Raw genomic sequence first — 20,344 nt, 5'->3', positions numbered from 1 at the left:
CACCACACCACACAATTGGATTTAAATTAGAAAACTTTGGGTTATCAAAAAAAAGAAGTGAAAAGTCTTACATGCATGCAGAGGTCGCATGAACTTAACATTATTTGCCGTAAAACTATAAAAGGTTACATTTTGAAATTCGGTAATAATTTGTTTACAAAATGAGAAAAGCGCATACGAATCAACTCGTTTTTGGAATGTCATTTTATTTCCATTGAAGTTTACGTTATGGAAAAACGTGAAGTTATTTTCAAATATATGGTTTTCTAATATCAGGGGTAAAATCAGCTAAGGTGATAATTGACTATCATATATTTGATAGTTAAATTGACTATCACCGAGTTTTCCGTCTGTGTACGATGATTCAACTCAATTCAATTCGATTGATTGAATTGTCAACATTCATTCTTGCCGTGTTGAAATTTTAAAGTGATTCCTATAAAATACCTACATACAATTTTCAAATTGGCTGCGCCTTGTGTTTTTTTTGAATGTCGTAAGCTTTGTCGGTCACAAGAATGTTTTTTTTTGTAACGAAGAAAGGTAACTAAGAAAATTTTCCATTCGTTTGTGTAAAAGTCTTGTAGCTCTATTCAGAAACGACTTATTTGTAGGAAAATGACTATCAAACTTTTGTGACAGCTTTAAAGGTATAAATTGACTTCACCTTACATAGATCAAATTCGATTATTTTGACTGTCATTTATCAGCAATCACCTTACCCGATTCCACCTTATGTTTAATTTTAGAAATCATAGTATTATTGAAGAGGAACCAATAGATTTTCCTAATTAACGCTTTTAAAGAAATATAGAACTTTAAATTGGAACACTATTTAAACTGACGACGGCCATTGTGTCAGTATTCAAGTGATATGATTTTAGTTTAATTTTGTATTTTTTCATAAAGATTGTAATCTATGGTTCTTTTTTTCCCGACGAATTTCGAGTTTATGTTGAGACACTTTTGCCTTCGCTCTGACGAAACGGCTGTTTTTTAGCAATCGGCTTGACCCCATAGTGAAGGTAATTTGCTACATGGCCCTCATACGGCCAATGATCGTTTATGGGTGTCATGTGTGGTTCAACGTTGCCCCTTCCCAGATGGAGAAGTTTCGGGTGTTCGAGCGGCAGTGTTTAGGACGCTGTACCGGCTTATTTCGGACAGCCGAGTAATATGCATTACTATCCCAACGAGGTCCTATACAATGGGGCTCGAATCAACAGAATTAACAATTTCGTGATAAAAATCGTTCGAGGTCACATTGCAAGAGCTATGTCTTCGACCAACAATTTGATTTTCGAGGCGTTCTATCCGAACGACGAGTATTTTTAAAGTGCACGCTTGAGCGGCTTCATTCCACCAGAGGCATTCCTCTTTTTAGACAAATGCGGTCTGATACAGGATAGATTATCAGTTCCGTTAATCTACCACGTCAGACGAAGAATAGGTGACCGTAGATAGGCGACTTCCGTACAATCGGGACGTCATGGCACAAGGCGGAGCAGAGCTCCTTCGGTTCAGTAGGGCTGTGTTCGAACGGGACCGAACTGATAGGGTGAAGCAGGAGAACCAGTTTTGGTGACTTTAATCGGCACTTGATATTGGGTAGTCGGGATGGGGTTTTAAGCCTTGGCCGAATTACATACTTGTTTTATAGTTTTAGGGTTTAGTTTTAAGGAGAATAGGCATGGTGGCACAAAAAAAATTAAAAAAAAGAAAAAAAAAAAAAACATGGAATATAAAAAAAATGAAAAAAAAACATACAAAAAAAGACAATAAAATATAAAAACAAAAAACGTTAGATTTGATGCTGCGGTTGTTCTAGTTTTAAGAAGTTTATAGGTAGAATAGGTAGTTTAAGTTAGTTTTAAGTTTTATATTAGGGCCCTAATTTTAAGTAGTTTTTAAGTAAAAATAATTAATACAAAAATAAATAAAATTGAATTGAAGTTAAAATAAATCTTAGGGCCGAAAGGCATTAGTAGTTAGTGTTATAGTTTAACTTAGAGTGTCTGTATTGGACCATTAAGTTAGTTGTAAGTTACGGATAATTAGGCTAGTTTTATGAATTTTTGGCTAGCTTTAAGATAGGTTTAAGATTGAATAAATAAAAATGAATTTGAAAAAAATTCACCGCGTTATTACAAATTTAATGTAACAGATGTTGGAAAAAGCCGTGAATTGGTCAACCAGATTAGACTACGTGGAACTCATCCGTGGAGGCTAAAAATTATATTTGACTAGCTGACCCGGCCACGCGTTGCTGTGGCTAACGTTTTTAATCATATTTCATTGTTGCAAACTAATTAAGAAGAACGTTACATAGGTGCCATTTGTAAAAAAAACATTGCGACATATAAACTGATTTTCTACTTCCGTTACCCCTTATTACAATGATATTTTTATACTTATGAACGAAGACGAAAACGTTAAAAATGTACTGGTTTGGGATTTGAAGCGAAAGGACTTTGCATAACTGATCAAAATATTCCTGCAGTTGATGTAAGGCAGTAATCAATACAAACGAATTAAATTTATTATTATTTTTATTCAAGTTTGTAACAAATGAGTACATAACAAAGGTCTTAGTTAACAACATGTGACAGACTATACTTCACAGGATCATTTCTGTAGTCAGTCTTCTCTTACTTTTGAAGAAAGTACGAAATTAACATGTGACAGTTAAACTTATAAATGAGGTAGGTAGGGCGGATACTAATATGAACAATACCATGCAACATATACCTGCAAGTGAGAAAAACATGGATTTTCCAAATCTAAATCACAAATATACAAAAAGCTATAAGAACGAATTTGAAACTGTAACCTTCTGAAGAGTTTGGCAGAATCTGAAAGATAATTGTAACTTTCAAATAAAACACAAAAAAGACATTTTTCCAGCCTGTCCCTAAAAAAGCCTAATCTTTCTCCCCCTCTAACTATCATCCAATCGCACTTACGTCCCTTCTTTTCAAGGGCATGGAAACGCTTATCAATTTTCAGCTAAAGAAATATCTTGAAGAACAATAGGTCCACTGTTCATCTCATGGTTTATGTCACCGAACAGGGACACAAATCTTTACATCGTTTTGAAGAAAATAAGATTATTGCACTTGATATTTCAAAGGTATTTGATAGAGTTGGCATCAAGCTCTCTTATCGAAAATGCATGCTCTTGGTATTGATGAATCTCTTCTTTTTTTAGGTTAGAAATTATCTTTCGGACCCTTCAATTCAAGTAGTATTGCACGGATTCAAATCTGATATTCACAAAATAAACGCTGGTGTACCCTCTGTTCTGTCTCCGGCTCTCTTCCTCATATTCATAAATGATCTTTTGTCTGAAACTTCCAGCCCACTAAATTGTTTTGCTGATGACAGTACCATCTGTTTTTTATATTCGTTTTTGGTATCTTATCCTTGTTCTTCGGATGTAGACTACCAACGGCAGCGTTTAATGAGCTCATTAAATTCTGATCGTGACAGCATTGTCTAATGGGGCATAAAAACCGTGTAGCATTTAATGAAACAATGCTGTCTTCTGTCACAAAAGCGTAAACTTCCCCAATACCACTTTCCATGGATGGTACTTGTATCGGGGAGATTGAACAACTATCAGTCCTAGGTATGTGTATCACAAACCACTTGTTGTAGAGTGACCACATATTTGATATGGCCAAAAATGCTGTTAAGTTTTTATGCTTTCACCTACGGTGCAAGAAGTTTGTTACCCCTTCTGATTTGGCTATAATTTACAAAGCTTTTGTTCGTACTAAACTCGATTATAACTCTCATATTTGGGCTGGAGCCCGAATAACGAACTTGAGTCTTCTAGATAGAATTGAAAGAAGAACTCTAAAAATTATAGGAGATCGTTCCCTCTCCGAGACATTTGCCGCAAGGTCTCATGCCTGTCATTGCTTTATCGTTATTTTTATAAACAATTCTATAGTGAAAAAGCCAGTTGCACCCCCCCTTTATCAGTTCAACCGTAATAACTTTACTACTAGGAATGCCCATCAGTTTACCCTTAAGCCCAATTTCAGACGTACTGTTAAGTTTAGATGTTCTTTCTTTAGCCGCACTACGCAAATCCGGATTGCTTTACCTGACTCAATATTTTCCACTCAGACATTCAAAACCAATGTGCATCGATTTCTCCTTTCTAATCCTATCTTCATTTCCTAATTTCTCGCACTGTGTTTAATCATTCATAACCCCTAGTGCGCCCACAATATACAACAAAAAATGCAATAAAATAATATTGCGTTAACAAATCTGTGTACAAATTTAATTAAAATCGGTTAAGTAGCTTAGGTGTCCACCGCGGACAAACGACGTGTTTTATTTAACTTCAAAGTCTTATACCCCTAAAGCACACAAAAAGGAAGATATGCATGCACAAATATATCAAACAAATGGTCTTTTATGATACTTTCTATGAGATGTTATGTCCTCGATAACTTGTCAAATTTTGTCTTTAAAAACTGGGATTGCAACATTTGTACTATTTTGTAGTGAATTTTAAAAATTTCACTGCGTATTGTTGAAGAATTTATAAATACAATTTAAGTAATGGCGTGCTTTTAAATGACAATAAATGACAGGTTTAAAAGTGACCGTTTCCCAAAAATTCTGTTATTGAAAATTAAACATCTTTTTAGTAGCAATGTTACATATTTATCATGGAAAGAAGTTCCCAAGGAGTTATTTCCATTTGTTTTTTTTACAAATTCATCACTTACCCTTAATCCCATATGTATGTGTCTTAAAAAAATACTTTTTAATTCCTTTTTTCTTAATGTTATGTTCATTATATGAACCAACCCTCTATAAATAAGGCTAATAGTGTAAAAATGTTCGTCACTTTTGTTTTTTGTTTAGCTTTGTTTGTTAAGAAAAATAACTTTTATAAATTCCATTCCCTAATTGGTAAAACTTTTTTATTACAAGAGTTTTATTTCCTTTCTGAAGGACTCTCGAGACTTTTCCATACAGACAATAATTAATGACAGTTGCAGATTGAAGTGGCACACAGAGTGGCAGTGGCACGTCTAGTGTACTAGTAAACGTCGTTCGTCGTCGCCATTGCCTTCGTATCACTTCGAATGTAATGCCGCTGCCGCATGCCAAATGAAAAAGAAATCACAATGCTAAATCACATTTGGCATATGGCAATGGCCTCAAATGAATCGTCAAGTGCAAAGTTCGACATAATGAAAGCATTGTTTTGCCGAGGACGATTCATTTCCTTTTTGTGTTTTTTTTTGTTTATTTTGTTCTGTTTTGGTTTGGTGTGTATTTCTCTTTTGTTTAGAGCAGCACACCTCCCCCAGATAATTTTTCTTATTTTGAACATTTATTTTTGTAAAATATACGCGACAAATAAACATGAGAATTGATGAATGGTAAAAGGTATTTCTATTCGTTTGTTTTTTTTTATCTTTTATTCACTTTTATTTTTGTGATTAACGGATTTTGTTTAATAACAACACAGAACAATAGACCACCAGGGACGGATTAGGAGGCAAATGTGAGAGTTTGTGAAATGTTTTTTGTGTTAATTCGCTTCTGAAATCCAGTATACTCAAACCCAGTTTAATGTACGAGTAAATCTAATTTTTGCATTCACTTATACATAGAAAAATAGTGGGGCCAATTTTGGCAACTTTTGTGAGAGCAGTTTGGGAATTCGCAACAGTATTTTAAGTCAAAAAAGTTGGCCTGGCTACACTCTTTCTCATCCACAATGTATACATGAATCTCTCCTTCAATGGATTCAAAATTACTTAGACACAGATTTATCCCAGGGCTCTGTCCTGCCTTCTACACTTTTGTTTCCTTTCCTAAACTTCGAATCAACTTATACCTCTTGTACTGACGATAGTATCCTTAGTTGTTAAAAATTGTTTTTAGATATAGAACCCCGCTCTTCGAATGTAGAACTTCAAGGGCAATGTATAATAAGCTCATCAAGTTCTGATCGTTGTTAAATGGAGATGAAAAACTCAAGCAGAATTAAATGTGTCGGAAATTCAATAATGTTCGCTTAAGCGTAATCTACCACCTTAAGGATCTCTACTACGAAAACGCGCCATCGTACGTGGTTTCGGGAGAAATATTTTAGCTCCCTCCAACTCTTGCCTAGTGACGCTGATTCCTCCTCGACTGTCCTGCGCCACGTGCTTGTCGGTCGTTCAGCTCTTCTTCCTTCTTGTGTGAGCGGATTTCACTGCATTCCTTGGCATGCAATGCAGTCGTTATCTTTTCGAAGCGTATGTCCAATCATATCAATAGTCTATAGGCTCCTGACCAATCCTTCCATGAAGGACCTCATTTGGTATTCGGTTTGGCTAGAAAATTTTTAGGATGTTGCGACGATATCTATTCACAAAGGTTTGCAGCTTCCTTGTAATGGCTGAAGTAACCTTCCCTGTGTTGCAGCCATATAGAAGTACAGTCGTAAGTTTGTTCTGATGGAGTTATTTCTTTATATTTTCGACAGCATACCAAACACCACTTTTGCTTTGCCAATGCGGCAGATGACGTTTTGTTGGGTTCCGCCTTCTATGAAGAAGGTACTTTCAAGGTATCAAAAGTTTTCCACTTTTTCCACCGGTTGTGAGAAAACATTTATTTGAGAGGATATTCGGATTCTTATGCTGATCATTTTTGTTTTGCCGGAGTTAATTTTAACCCCATGACTTCTGCTTCTCTCTCCACACTTGTTGTCATTTTATGGGGTCCATGCTCCTTTGAAAGAGTAAGCATACATCGTCCCCGTAATCCACGTGCTTTAAATAGGATGTCAAAGTCCATTGGATCCCTCCTCTACCTGACAAAGCTGAGCGCAGTACATCGCTTATCACAAGCAAAAACAATATTGGTGTCAGATTACCGCTCTGTCTGACTTCGCTTCGGATTTCAAAATTCTCTGACAACCTAACATCGTGCAGAACGTGATACTTGGTTAAATCACATGTTGCTTTCATGATAGCAATTACTTGTTCTGGGATGCCTCTCCTCCGCAAAGCTTACCAGATGTACTGTTGACGCTATCAATGGCCTTCTCGAAGTCGATGAAGTGGTGGTGCTCGATATTCAACGCACTGCTCAATAATGATCCACTGAGTGTTGATGTGATCCAGCTTGAAATCCTGCTTCTTCGGCACCGAGTGTGTTTTCCGGTGAGTTCCCGCTGCTTGTAAAAGCTCTGCGGGAATTCCATCGAGTCTTGAGGCTTTGTTGTTCTTAAGTGCTTTTATTGCGGCACCGATCTCATCTTTACGGGGATGTGCCATGCCTTGAAAACAGATCCTATGAGGTACAATTTTTAAATTCTCATTCAAAACCTTTTGTTGCTCAATCTGGTGTTCCCCAGGGAAGCTATATTGGTCCTTTTCTGTTTATCTTGTCTATTTACGACGTAGATTTTTAAAATAACAAAGTTCGCAAATAATCGTTTTCTTTTTCAAACCGACATTGATAGCTTCACATTTGGGTGTGAGAAAAATAGCCTTACCTTCAACACATTAAATTGACAGACGATAATTTTTACTAAAAAACGAATCGGTAGCGTATTTGATTATTGTTAATCGCAGCATAAACTCAGTAGCGTCTTCACATTTAAAGATTTAGGTGTTCATTTCTTTTCCATCTTAGAATTTACACATCACATTAATTTTATGCTTAGTTTTATAAAACTCTTGGCAAAGGAGTTCAATGAATCCTATGTTACTCTTTCTTTGTACAATTTCCATGTTTGTACTCATCTTGAATTACAAAATTCATAGAAAACGTATTGAATAAAATCAGAAATCTTCTAGGAACAGTGATACTTACGCCTTTTAAAATAAGCATACGTATTGAGATTATTTCCTTAGCCGTACTTCACGGATGTGAAATGATTGATCACATCGTGTCATTCCCTGCAATTGCAATATTCTGGAATTCAAAACTAATTTCCACTGAAATACATCTTCTTTCGAACCCTCTCTTCCACTTCTGATGTTCGCACTGACTCTTTTACATAATAATAGTACCAAAACCACTCTGGTTATATGTACAATTCTTCCACAAATGTCAAACGTTTTGATCATTTTTCAACCTCTTTTTCATTTGAATCATAAAAAGTCTCTCTTTGAAGCTCTTCGTTCCCAATCCTAATTTTCAAAATTTCAGGAAATTACTACCGCACTATTACCCTTTCTTACTCTTTTTCGAAGCTTAAATAGTTTTAAAAACAAATTTTCGTGAAAAGGTAAACTATAAAAGTAAACTATAGTTAAAAAAAATGTTCGTAAAAAGTTACACTATAAGCTATAAAACCCTCATCCTTATAATTATTTGGTGCACTCACTTGGGCCTTAAAAATTCATAATCCGCCCAACTAAGAACCACCTCGAGAACGCGTCAATCCGTCAATATTACAATGACATTTAGATAGAAAGAAAAAAATTGAATAGAAGCTTTTGTTTACGGCTTTTTTTGTGAAAATGAAAATGGAAGATTACTTAATTTTGCGAAAGAGGCAAAAGTGGGCAGAAGAAAAACAATCTATCGATAATTGAGAGAGCAGCCTATTGTTTATGTTTTGTTTGAGTTTAAGTTAACGGTAACAGGCGAGTTAGGTATAGGATAGGTTCACGTTTATACATCTCATCTTGATTTGAATGGAATAAAAGCGAGGGTTTAATGTTTTATGGGCATTAATGGTGAGGATTGTGATGATGGCGTTGTACAATGAAGATTGACCAGAAAAAAAAACATGAGGGAAATCTAGAGATTTGGATTGAATAAGTTCTACCAAAATAGAAAAAGATTCCACATCGACATTGAGGATTTATTAAAGAGAACAATGAAATTGATTAGTTCGGTTCGTGCACTGTGCAATTGACAGGTGTTTGTTTACGCCCTAACTTCGAGGTTTATGATTTCAATAGAAGACGACGATGACGATGATGATGAGAATTTCTTTCTTTTTGTTTGTTTTTCGTTGTTTTCAATTGAAAGGGTTTATAGAAGGATACGAAGATAGCTTAAATATAATTGAAAGACTTGGTTGATATTTTAATCAAAAATGTGCTAACATTTTATGAAAGGGGTATGGTTCAATAATGGGGTTCAGCTTAACTGGGTAACTAATGACTTGAATGATTTTCATGTAAACTACTTTCATACAGAATAATTACACATTTTGATGGATGTTAATTTAAAAAAAAAAACATTTCATGACATAAACTATCCGGACTTAAAATTAAATATTTTAGTGCGATAAAACATTTTTTTTGTGGCCCGAGGTTACACAATTAAAATTGTAACCTATTAAAAAAAAGCTGTTCTAGATTATAAAATCACTGATCACAAAATGATGGTTTTAAAAATCTATTACATTGAACACCTTATAATAAATTATACTTTATTACTTAGCATTCTAAAACATGAATTTTGGGATCAAGTTTATTCTGAAAAGGACCCATCTTCTTCGTTTAATGTTTTTGATTCAATCTTCCAAAAGCATATCAATAAATGTTCTTCTTTTTTCATTGAAAACAATAAAAAAAAGTCTTTAAAGCCTTGGATAAGCCATTGCCTTCTTAAGCTGATAAAAAATAAAAACAAAGTTGGTACTAAGCTGAAAGAACACCCAAGTAATACAAAACTACACAAATATTATGATTCGTTATGAAAAACTGTTAAAATTAATATTGAATCAACTCGTGAATATTATTATTCTAATTTATTCATAAGTTCAAAAGAAAATTATCAACGATACTTTAGGAAAGAAAACGAACTCTAACGCAATAGAAACTATTGTTGCAGAAGATATTTCACTATGCGATTTAAAATGTATTTCAAACAGTTTCAATGAATATTTTGCGGAAATCTCTGAAAAATTGAAGCCGTATTTTGATTTGTATGTTGATTGCAACTGCCTTGGTCAACGCAGTTTAAATTCCCAATATTTACAACCTAACAGATTTGCTTTAGATGATATTTCCTCTTTTGAAACTTATAAAATTATTTTATCGATGGAAAACAAAAACTGTTGTCTTCAGATGGAATATCTAGTAACTTACTAAAAAATATTGTTTCATATGTCTCAGAAGTGCTAAGTTATATATTCAACTTAAGTGTTGAAGAAGGTTGTTTTTCAAACCAATTTAAATATGCGGAGGTGACGCCCCTTTATAAAAAAGATGATAGAACAAATATGTCTAACTACAGAGCTATTTTTCTTTTTCCCACCTTTTCAAAAATTTTCGAAAAATTAATGAAAAAAAGAATTACTTATTTCTTCGATAAGAATTGTTTTTTTAGCGAAAATCGATTTGGAAAGTCAACCGAAGATGCAATTCTTCGACTTTGTAGTCAACTCTATGGCAGCTTAAAATCATAATAAACCGACTAAGGCTCTTTTTATTGATATGAATAAATCCTTTGACATCGTTGAACATGATTTACTGCTAAGTAAAATATATAATGCATTATTTAGAGGACTTATATTCCATAACTGAAGTCATATTTAAAAGAAGGAGTTAAAAAAGTAGTAGTTAAACAAGTAATGAGTGAAGTTCAATACATAAAATCTGAAGTCCCTCAGGGCTCCGTACTCGGCCCCTTGTTTTTTCTGGTTAATATTAACTCTCTCTTTAGGTTGCAGTTGCAGTACCTTGCTACGAGCTTTTGCGGATGGTATATCGCTTACCTCAGTCAAACTCAGGACATAATTGTAACACTCAAATTGAAGAAGATCTTGAAATTCTAAGAACTAGGTTCTCGGTTCATAAGTTAATCCTTAGTCAAAAAACTAAAATAATGTCATTCAATATCTCTAGTCATCAGCTTGTCTATTACAATTTTATTTTTCACGGGTCGAATTGTAGACAATTCACCTTTTATTTACATAGTTGTGGTAGAGCTAACTTTCAAGCTGCTGGTTCTTGTTCCGATTCTCGTTAACTTCCCAAAGGAAGTTATTGTAACGGGTCTGATTTATCGAATTGAAAATTGGCATTTCTCGACGTTTCAAGGTCCCTAGAGTAGAAAGAAAAGATTTTTAGAAAGATGTCTTTGCGTGCGTGTGTTGTGTACACACACTGTGAACGTACGTTCGTACGTTCCTACGTCCGTACGTCTGTACGTTCGCGACGTTTTTCGTTGTCTATAGCTCAAGAACCAGGAGAGATATCGACTTCATATAGATTTTGTTATACAGATAAAAAGGCAGAAAGATGCAGAAAGGGCTCTTAAGAAAATTGCGTGGTGAAAAGGTGAACATTTTGGTTAACCCTAAATATCTCATAAGCCAATGACCTTAGAGACTTGAATTAAATTGTAAATAATATATTGTAACGTGATACCATACAAACATATTTTTGAAAAAAAAAAATCAAATTAACGGTTTTTTTATAAATCAAAGAAACTAAAAAAAAATTGTCAGCTCGAAAATTTTACGAATACAAAATGATTTTATCCCCAAATCAATTTTGTGCAACGAAAAATTAAGTTTTTAACTTCTGGTAAAATTTTAAGAAACATCGAGTTGACAGTTTTTTTTATAAAAAATAAAAACCTAAAAAAACATTACTCAAAGTTGGTAAAAATTAAAATTTGACTCAAATATCTTTTCCAGAATTTGAGATTATGACTTTTAACAAATTTTTACTTATAAGAAATATTGTTTTTACCATTCGGAAAAAATACAAAAAATTAAAACCTAAACAAAAAACTTAATAAAAGTTGGTAAAAATTGATTTTCGATTCAAATATCTTTTCAAAACATTGAGATATTGGCTTTAAGCTACTTTTATCTATTAAAAAATATTGTTTTCAACATTTAGTAAAATTTTGAGATAAATCGAATTGACAGTTTTTTTTACAAAAATTAAAAGAAAATTCAACAAAAGTTGGTAAAAATTAATTTTTGATTAAAATATCTTTTAAAAATTGAAAAGATCACGACTTCCAGCTAATTTTAAATTAAAAATTTGGCAAAAATTGATGTTCGGTTCTTGATATCTCTCAAATTAATTTCATTCATCCAATTCGTAAAAATTTAAGAAATGCTACTAAAATTGGTAAAACAAATTTTCGACTGAAAATAAATTGATTTAATTTAATTTAAACTATTTCTTTACTTATATAAAAAAAATATTGTTGGTAATTTTAAAATTTGTAAGAATAATTCAGCTGACTGATTTTTAACTCAACACGAAAACCTTAAAACTTTTAAGGAAGATAAATTGACAGACGGGATGGGAAGTTATCAGTGTGGGTCGCATCCCAGCCTCTTTTTTCAAAATTAATTCAGTGTACAGTTTTAAATACCTAGGAGTTACAGTTGATTTTAATCTTAACTGGAAAGATCATATTTTCAATATAAACATTATTTAATACTCATTTCTAGAGAAATGTATCTGTTAAAACCGTTCTGCTCAAAAAGAGTTTAAACTTCAATTTATTATGGGCTTGCACACTCTTAAATACAATATTTATTTAGCTGGAGTGGTTCATATGCTAGTACCTTAAGACCCTTGTTGATTGCTCAAAATAATACAAAAACATCTAATGAGAATCATTTGCAAGGGATTTGGGAATTCTACCTTTGAGACACCTTTAAATTTTAAAAGTACTGAGAGAATTTTTTTAAGCAAAGTGGTAACATACAAAGTAGGAACTCGAATTTATATAATATACGCATAAATAATATGCATCTTGTCAATATTCTCACTGCTCATAAAACTCATTTCTCTAACTTTTATACTGTCGCAGCACCTAATTCATTTAATAACTTACCAATAACTATAAGAACTACTCAAAATTTAAACTCTTTTCTTAAAAAAGTTTAAGACGGGCGCTTTTCACGATTGACTTAAATTGTATTGATAATTATTGTTTAAGAAACTTAGATGCATAAAAACTGAGTATGTACTTTTTATTATATTTCTTTTCTCTTAATTTATATGAATATGTTCTAATTCTCATTCTTTTTCTATTTTGAATGTAATATCTGAAATTAAGAAAACAAAAATAAAAATAACTTATCTGATCTCTTACTAAGCAGTGATTCAAATAAAACACATTTCTAACTACACATCATCTTACAAATAACTTATGTATGTAGATACTAAAATCTTAAATGTGTCAAAGTAGAAATTTGTAAGAACCAGTATTGAAAAATATCGTTTTTTCAAATGGCACCCGAATCAAAACCAACCGCTTGCTTAGATTAAACACTGTAAACCATATAAATACAAACTTTAAATTCTTCTGTTATTTTAAACTAAATTTGTAAATTGAAAATTTTCAGTGAAAATGCCGCCCAATGTGGTTGCAATACAATTTTGTTTATAGTTTAAACTGCTTTTAGACTTTTCTTTATTTCTTTTAAGTTTAACTTAATTGCTTATGAATAAGTCACAGTTTTCAAAAGCAGATATTAGAAAAAATAACCTTTGACTCAAACGAAAAATTTATAGGCTTTCAAAGCTTTCGCAAATTGTGGTTTTTATCCTTGATCCTGCTGTTTATACAAACAATATTCTGCTTTTAGTGTACAATATATTTTAATAAAATTGAAAACAATAAACTAAAAATTATAATACGAAAAATAAAACTCGCATAAATTCCGTTTTAATGAAAGCTAAATAACAATAGATCCTGCCATTGCATTCTCTTTATAAAAACCTCATTCATTTCTACCTTTATTTTATATTTTGTTCTTGTTTTTTTTTTCAAAAGAAAAAAAAAATAATAATAATGATAAAGAATAAGAAGAAAACTCAACCCACGAGAAATTTTTTATTTTCCTTATTCGTCTTCTTTTTCTGTTAACCAGAGACTGAGATTGCAAAGAATATAGTAGAGAGATGATGTAAAGAGTTTTGAGAAAATTAATGAAAGAATTGCACCAACAACTCATACCCTTTACCCAACCATGCACTCCCTCTATCTTCTCAACCTCCAATCCTCATACCTAACAAATGTGATGCTTTTGTTGCACTACATTGTATAACATCAGCTCCTACAGGACGATAAATACAAGGACGACAACGAACAACTACAACGACGACGATGACATAAACATACATTGAAGAACAACATTAATAAAATAGTAAAATGGATTCTTTTATTTTTGTTTGTTAAAAATAGAGAAAAATGAAAACCTTACAAAACTTAAAAGCGCCATCTATGAGAAGGATATTTTCTATACACAACATATAGGTTATACACATAAAACAAGTCTCTTACTTTATTCTATAGCATAGATACGTTTTAATATCTGTGTATTTATTATGTGTGCTCTCCTGCTCTGTTCGGCGAACAAAGGACGAATTGTTGTCAACCCAACTTATATACATATGCGGGTCTATACATCTCGTTCATCTACTGTCATCTTGGCATTGTCATATGAAGAATAATCCTTTTTGTCGAGCGAGCTTTCTGTTATACTATACTGTGCTGTAATACCAACCTTTATTTTCCTCCCTGGCCCTGAGATGGGATATGGGAATGGATGGCGCCCGGGCACGGGCACGGATATGGGTATCAGTAGTAGGGGTATGGGAGTGCTTGTTTTTGTTGTACCTATTCGCATATCCTTTGCTTTCATTGAATCCATTCAGTCCGTTATTCACGATTCACCCAAGAGAAGAGAGCGAGAAAGAGAGTTGTTGATGGCATTGTGTTGTGTCATTCTTATGTTGCTTCTTCTTCGTTTCTTCTTTTTCTTCGTTGTCGTCGTTGTTGCTGTTGTTGTCAACAAGGACAAATACACAATTCATAAATGGGCGGGAGTAGAAAGGTGAAAAAGAGACACAAAATACAGGATGTTCAAAGTCGAACAATCCCAAGGATTAACAACAACAAAAACTAGAACGAAACAGGTTTATTCTCTAACATTGGTCCTCTTCCTGGTGCTGATATTGAAGCTGAAGCTTATGCTGATGATTCTTATGATGGCAGCAAGCTTGCTTGTTGATGATGGGCGTATAGAATGATGTCCTTCTTCTTTTTCTTCTTCGCAGGAGTCTTCTCCGATGTACTATAGTCATTATGTGACGTTTGTAACCAGTAACAACGACAATGAACGAGCTACAGTTATATATCGTGGTAATGGTTAAATGGGTGGTGGGTGATGATGGTGGGTGGTCTATACGGGTGGTTGGTTTTTCGTACAGAAAAGAAGAGAAGAATTTTCACAAAATAATACAAAATGAAAAGCTTTTCAGGACATTGTCAAATGATGTTCAGTCATTCTGTTAAAGACAATGCGTTAAAAGAAGATTCAACAAAATTCAGTTCGTAAAAGTGATGAAGGCAAGGATTGCCATTGTATTCCTTTAGGTACTGTATATGCTATACAATATATCATCACTTGAATACGATGTATTCGTAAGGCAAGAAAGGTAAGCTATGGTACCTATCTACCTACATACACCGGTAATGTTTTAAAGGAAACATAACGACACAACGAAATAAATGATGACATAATTTAAAAGCAACCATGTAGGCAGATAATGAGAAATTTCCTTGCAATGAATGAAAAACATACTCGTATATTACAAAAGTGTGTAGGTACAATATATATCAAGGTACCTACCTTGTTGAATAAAAGGATTGATAAATATGTGAGTGTATAGAGCTATTGTCACCTGTGTGTATATTGGGAATATGATGATACATTTTTGTACAGATAGGTTCAGGTAAAGAGGAAACTCCATCAATGTGAGTTACATTGGAAGAAGACAATTTCTTAATAGAAAACTTTTATACAATAGCTTCATCAAAAGAGACTTTTTATCGTATTCAAAATGTAATAAAAGATCTTATAATATATTTTACATAAATTGGATGTAGAGTGTCTTCCTGAAGGTTTTAAGAAAAAAAAATACACTTGAGTTTGACACATTTTGAATGGCGGAGTTTTTTAATTGGCGCCCAATGTTAACCCTTTTTTTGTTAAGGGGGTATTCTGGTCTAGAAATTAAAAAAAATCGATTTTTTTTTCTTTTCATATTTTCATAGTTTAACTATTTAAGAACATGTCTATGAGAGGATTTTCCCAAATTCAAATTATTTTCGGAGAAATAAGTATTTTGCTGAGCAGCCACCCAAATCGGTTGGGCTGCAACTAATAGAACAAAAGACATTATGGAGTACTTTAAACGCGTTTTTCTCAGAACTGTCTTTTTGAATCTGATACCCACTATTTCTCAGGTTCTGCCGAACCGATTTACTTGAAATTTTAAGAGAGTCTTCTTTAGTGACTTGTCTACGTCCGGAACTACGGCCATCCCCAAATTTTAATTTTTACTATTTTTAACAAATCAAAGAATGTTCAAAAAAATGGTAATTTTTTTGTATTTTTCTTTAGACAGCCGCCATTTTGTAAAAAAAAATGTTTGTAACTTTTCCGTAGTTCCAGACATTGCGACATTATTGTAGATTAATAATCTTTTTTAGTTTTTGATTTCAGATTTCTAGGAGAGTTAAAATCATGGGTATGGTCACGCACCAAATTTTTAAGACGCACCACTCCATCAGCTGATAACTAACGGAATTTTGATTTTTTTTTTACTTTTTTATTTTTTTTGCATGCTTCTAATGTGAATAAATAATGTACAAAAAAATAGATGCTAAAATTATTGCTTGCTTTTTTCTACAGCACTTCAAAAATTACCTAAAATTCATGTCTCTAGACCAGAATACCCCCTTAAGTAAAAATTAAACTTAACTACCATCTTAATGAATTGTTGTGAATTAACAAAAACAACACTTTTTTAAATTTCTATATTTTCCAAATGTTAAAAAATTCAGTATGATGGGGGAAACTTATTATTGAAGAATCAAATACAAAACATTATTTTTTGAAGATTTACTTGTAATTCTTTTTATGCTTTGAATTGCGATGAAATTGTTAATAAAGGCTTTGAATCTACATTAGTTTGGTCATGGAAAAAAATTATTATTTAAATGGCGCCCAATGCTAAATGGTTGAAATTGACTACAGGAAATAACGCTAGGAGAAATAAGCGCTAAGATCACAGAACTATCTTTGCCGGTTTTTGTGGTCCCAAAAAATTTCGAACTCGAGATTTTAATCAAACATGACATAACAATGCCAGAGAAATCGAAAAAAAGTGGATCCCCCGATTCCGTCTGTATGTCCTTGCGCAAGCCATTGGGTCGATTTAGTTAAAACTTGGAAATAAAGTTGTTAAGATGGTTCGTGTTAGGTTTTTTTGTCATTTCTTTTAAGACTAAAAGTAACAGTAGTCCCCATATAACTTCGTTGTCCAAAAATTGAAAATTAAATTTTTTCAAAAACGCATCGATAGATTCTTTTTAAATTGTCTCTAAATTTGTTTTCTTGGTTTGGTTTCTTCCAACAAAAAACAAACCTTTTTATTCCTTTAGAAAGGGTACCCATTGCAGAACCGTTATTGTAATTGTATTTTCTCAAGAACTAATGAACCTATTTCAATTATTATTCTTATCCTGTCTTAATAACATTTGATGATCAAAAATACCAATATTTATTTCGGACTTTTAAAAAATATTGATTTTGTTTTAAAATTCGATACTCCAAAAAAGGTTAAAAAATATTTGTCGAAATATAAAATATATATTGTTGAGCACTAAATACTTGCATACCAAACATATTTTCAGAGCAAAATTGAATAATTTTAGCTATATACTAAATTCATTTAAAAAAGCCACTGAATAAAGATTTTGAAAAATATTAACAAGTTAAGGTTTTTTTGTTTAACTTAATGGCAATTACAAGTCCCCGTCGAGAGGGGGAAGGGGGGAACCCACCGAGCTTCATGGAGTGCAATGAGGAGAGTGTTTATTTTTTCAATAAACTCTATATTCATCATCAGTATACCTATTCTCACTTATTTTCTGGGCCCGAAAGTTTGAAATCATTCATGTTTTCGCAATCGGTACATTGCATGCTATCTACAAATCACTCATTCTCCTAATTATTATTGGTGTTAATTTTTGTTAATATAATAAATTGTTTCGCTTTATACTTATTTAATTTATCGTAAATTTCAAATTTCGTAATTGAAATTAGAATGTACCATATCAGTAGCCATAAACTTTGAAAACAAGGGTAAAAATGGGGGGGCAAGATTTTTCCGTCTCGGGTTCGAAATTCAATTCGACGGCCTAGCAATTACATACTCCATATACTCGTAAGTCTTCAAGTCTTCATCGGACTGCTAACTTATACTTATTCTTTAGAATATCATCAAAGGATCCATAGTTTCACCTCGAATCTCTACAGAAGTTTTCATAAAAGACAAAGAGAGTGCTCGATTTTTACTTCTGAAACTCGTTGGCCCACTCTATGGCTCATTGCCTTTATGCCTAGAAAATCAATGTTCATTAGCAAGTTACTTTACCATCTCCAACGATGCCACTCGCTACTGACATGATTCCATTTGTAACTGGAAATGGAGGATGACTTGGGAACCAATTTGACAGCTTTGCAATGTCTGTATTATCTCTAACTTTACGTGCCTCCCCAAAATATTCATGTTGCTCACTAGAAGAAAAAAAAACGCCTGCGAATTCTTCGAGTGATAAGCAAATTTCATGAGTAGCATTCAGCCCTAGAACCCATTTGCTAGGTACCCTATCGCTAATTCCACGCCCTCGTGTCAAGCCAGCCATTCTTCTTCATCTTCATTCGACGCATTAGAGTTTGTTAAATTCTCTGTCCGAACACACCCCTGCCCAAAATCGATGAGTTTTTCTCATAGTAAAGTAAAACTCTTGCACAAAGTTTTTAAATTCAGGTGGGGTTATCGCAGAAGGCAGTTTTATTATGTCCTGCAAATATAGGTGACATGATTTGGCGTACGAGAAGTATCCGTTGGCATGGAAATATGGAATGATATTTTTCACACAGTTAATTTGGGCATTCCAATCGCCAGACCGCTCAGCGAGAATAAAATCTTAAAGCAATGTAATCCTATTTAACAACTAAATCCATTAGGCTGCTGTTGGTCCATTAGATTTGAGTTTGTTGAGATTTGTTTGTACTTTCTTGACATTGTTGGCTTATTCCATTATTATATTAGCTAAAGCTTTTTTTGCAGCATCTTTTCAACAGAAACCGGGGCGTATATAAGACTCATTAGCTCTTGCAGGCCACTTCCACTCATCAGAAAACCTATTGAACCAATAAAGGACATTAACAGGTGAAATCCACCCAATCCTTAAATTCCGATACAGATATTTTACAAACTAAAACAAGTACAAACAAATTAATGTCATATTTCTGTAGGAAATTCAATAAGCAAATTAATCTGTAAGGCATCAAGAACCGAACATCAATTTTTACCAAATTTGTGTACTATTTCTTGTAGATTTTATTTTTGTATCAAAAAACCGGACTGTTGGATTTTTACAAAAAAAAACAACTGAATATCGAAAACAATATTTTCTGTGAAATAAAAAAAGTTTGAAGACAATATTTTTAATTTTTGAAAATCTATTTGAGTCGAAACTAAACTTTTATCAAGTATTAGTATTGTTTTGATTTTTTGTAAAAAAAACTGTCAATCAATTTACCAACTTTTGATAAATTTTCTTTTGAGTTTTTATTTTTTGTAAAAAAAACTGTCAATTCGACAACAATATTTTTTAAAAGATGAAATCTCAAGTTTTTGAAAAGATATTCGAGTCGAAAATCAATTTTTACCAACTTTGAGTAACGTTTTTCATAAAAAAAAACTGCCAATTCGATTTTTCTCAAAATTTGACCAGATGTTAAAAACGTTATTTTTCGTTGCACAAAATTGTTTTGGAGATAAAATAGTTTTTTATTCCTAAAATATTCAAGGTGACATTTTAAATTCGTTTATTTTCAAAACATAATAACCTTTACAAGACATACGCAAGGTTGTATATTTTAACATGAGTTTCTCGATGAAAATAAGTCTTAGAGTCCAAAACCAGGTAATTTTTTTATTGACAACATCATAAACAACGTCTAATATTGATAACTTCAATTTTCGGTTGTGAGTTTATTATTCTGTTTGCTATTAAAATAAGTTAATTTACAGTTTATTCAATTGAATACAATTGTAAAAGTTCACCTGAGACTTAATCCAGAAAAATTAACTTTGAACATATGTTATCTATAAAAAAAAACAATTTATTTTCAATTTCTAGCCTAAAATTAATATTATATGAAACTGGCATTGGACGCCATTTAAAATAAAATTAAAAATAATTTTTTAACTTTCTGTTGTCCTTTCATAACATCAATTATGTATTGTATCGAACGTAAATAGTTATAGAGATGCTCCCCTATTTATTT

At 32.6% G+C, this 20,344-nt stretch overlaps 1 protein-coding gene and 1 pseudogene across 2 annotated transcripts in view; both read left to right on the top strand.

Annotated features, from left to right (window-relative positions):
- LOC129942567 (SOX domain-containing protein dichaete) overlaps positions 1–20,344 on the top strand; it is a 103,536-nt gene that overhangs the window by 58,983 nt on the left and 24,209 nt on the right. The window lies entirely within an intron of this gene.
- Positions 2,607–2,732, top strand: LOC129943607 (small nucleolar RNA U3; annotated as a pseudogene).

This window comes from Eupeodes corollae, chromosome 1 (genome assembly GCF_945859685.1).
Source record: "Eupeodes corollae chromosome 1, idEupCoro1.1, whole genome shotgun sequence".
Taxonomy (NCBI): domain Eukaryota; kingdom Metazoa; phylum Arthropoda; class Insecta; order Diptera; family Syrphidae; genus Eupeodes; species Eupeodes corollae.
This window is presented reverse-complemented; position numbering and strand designations above follow the sequence as displayed.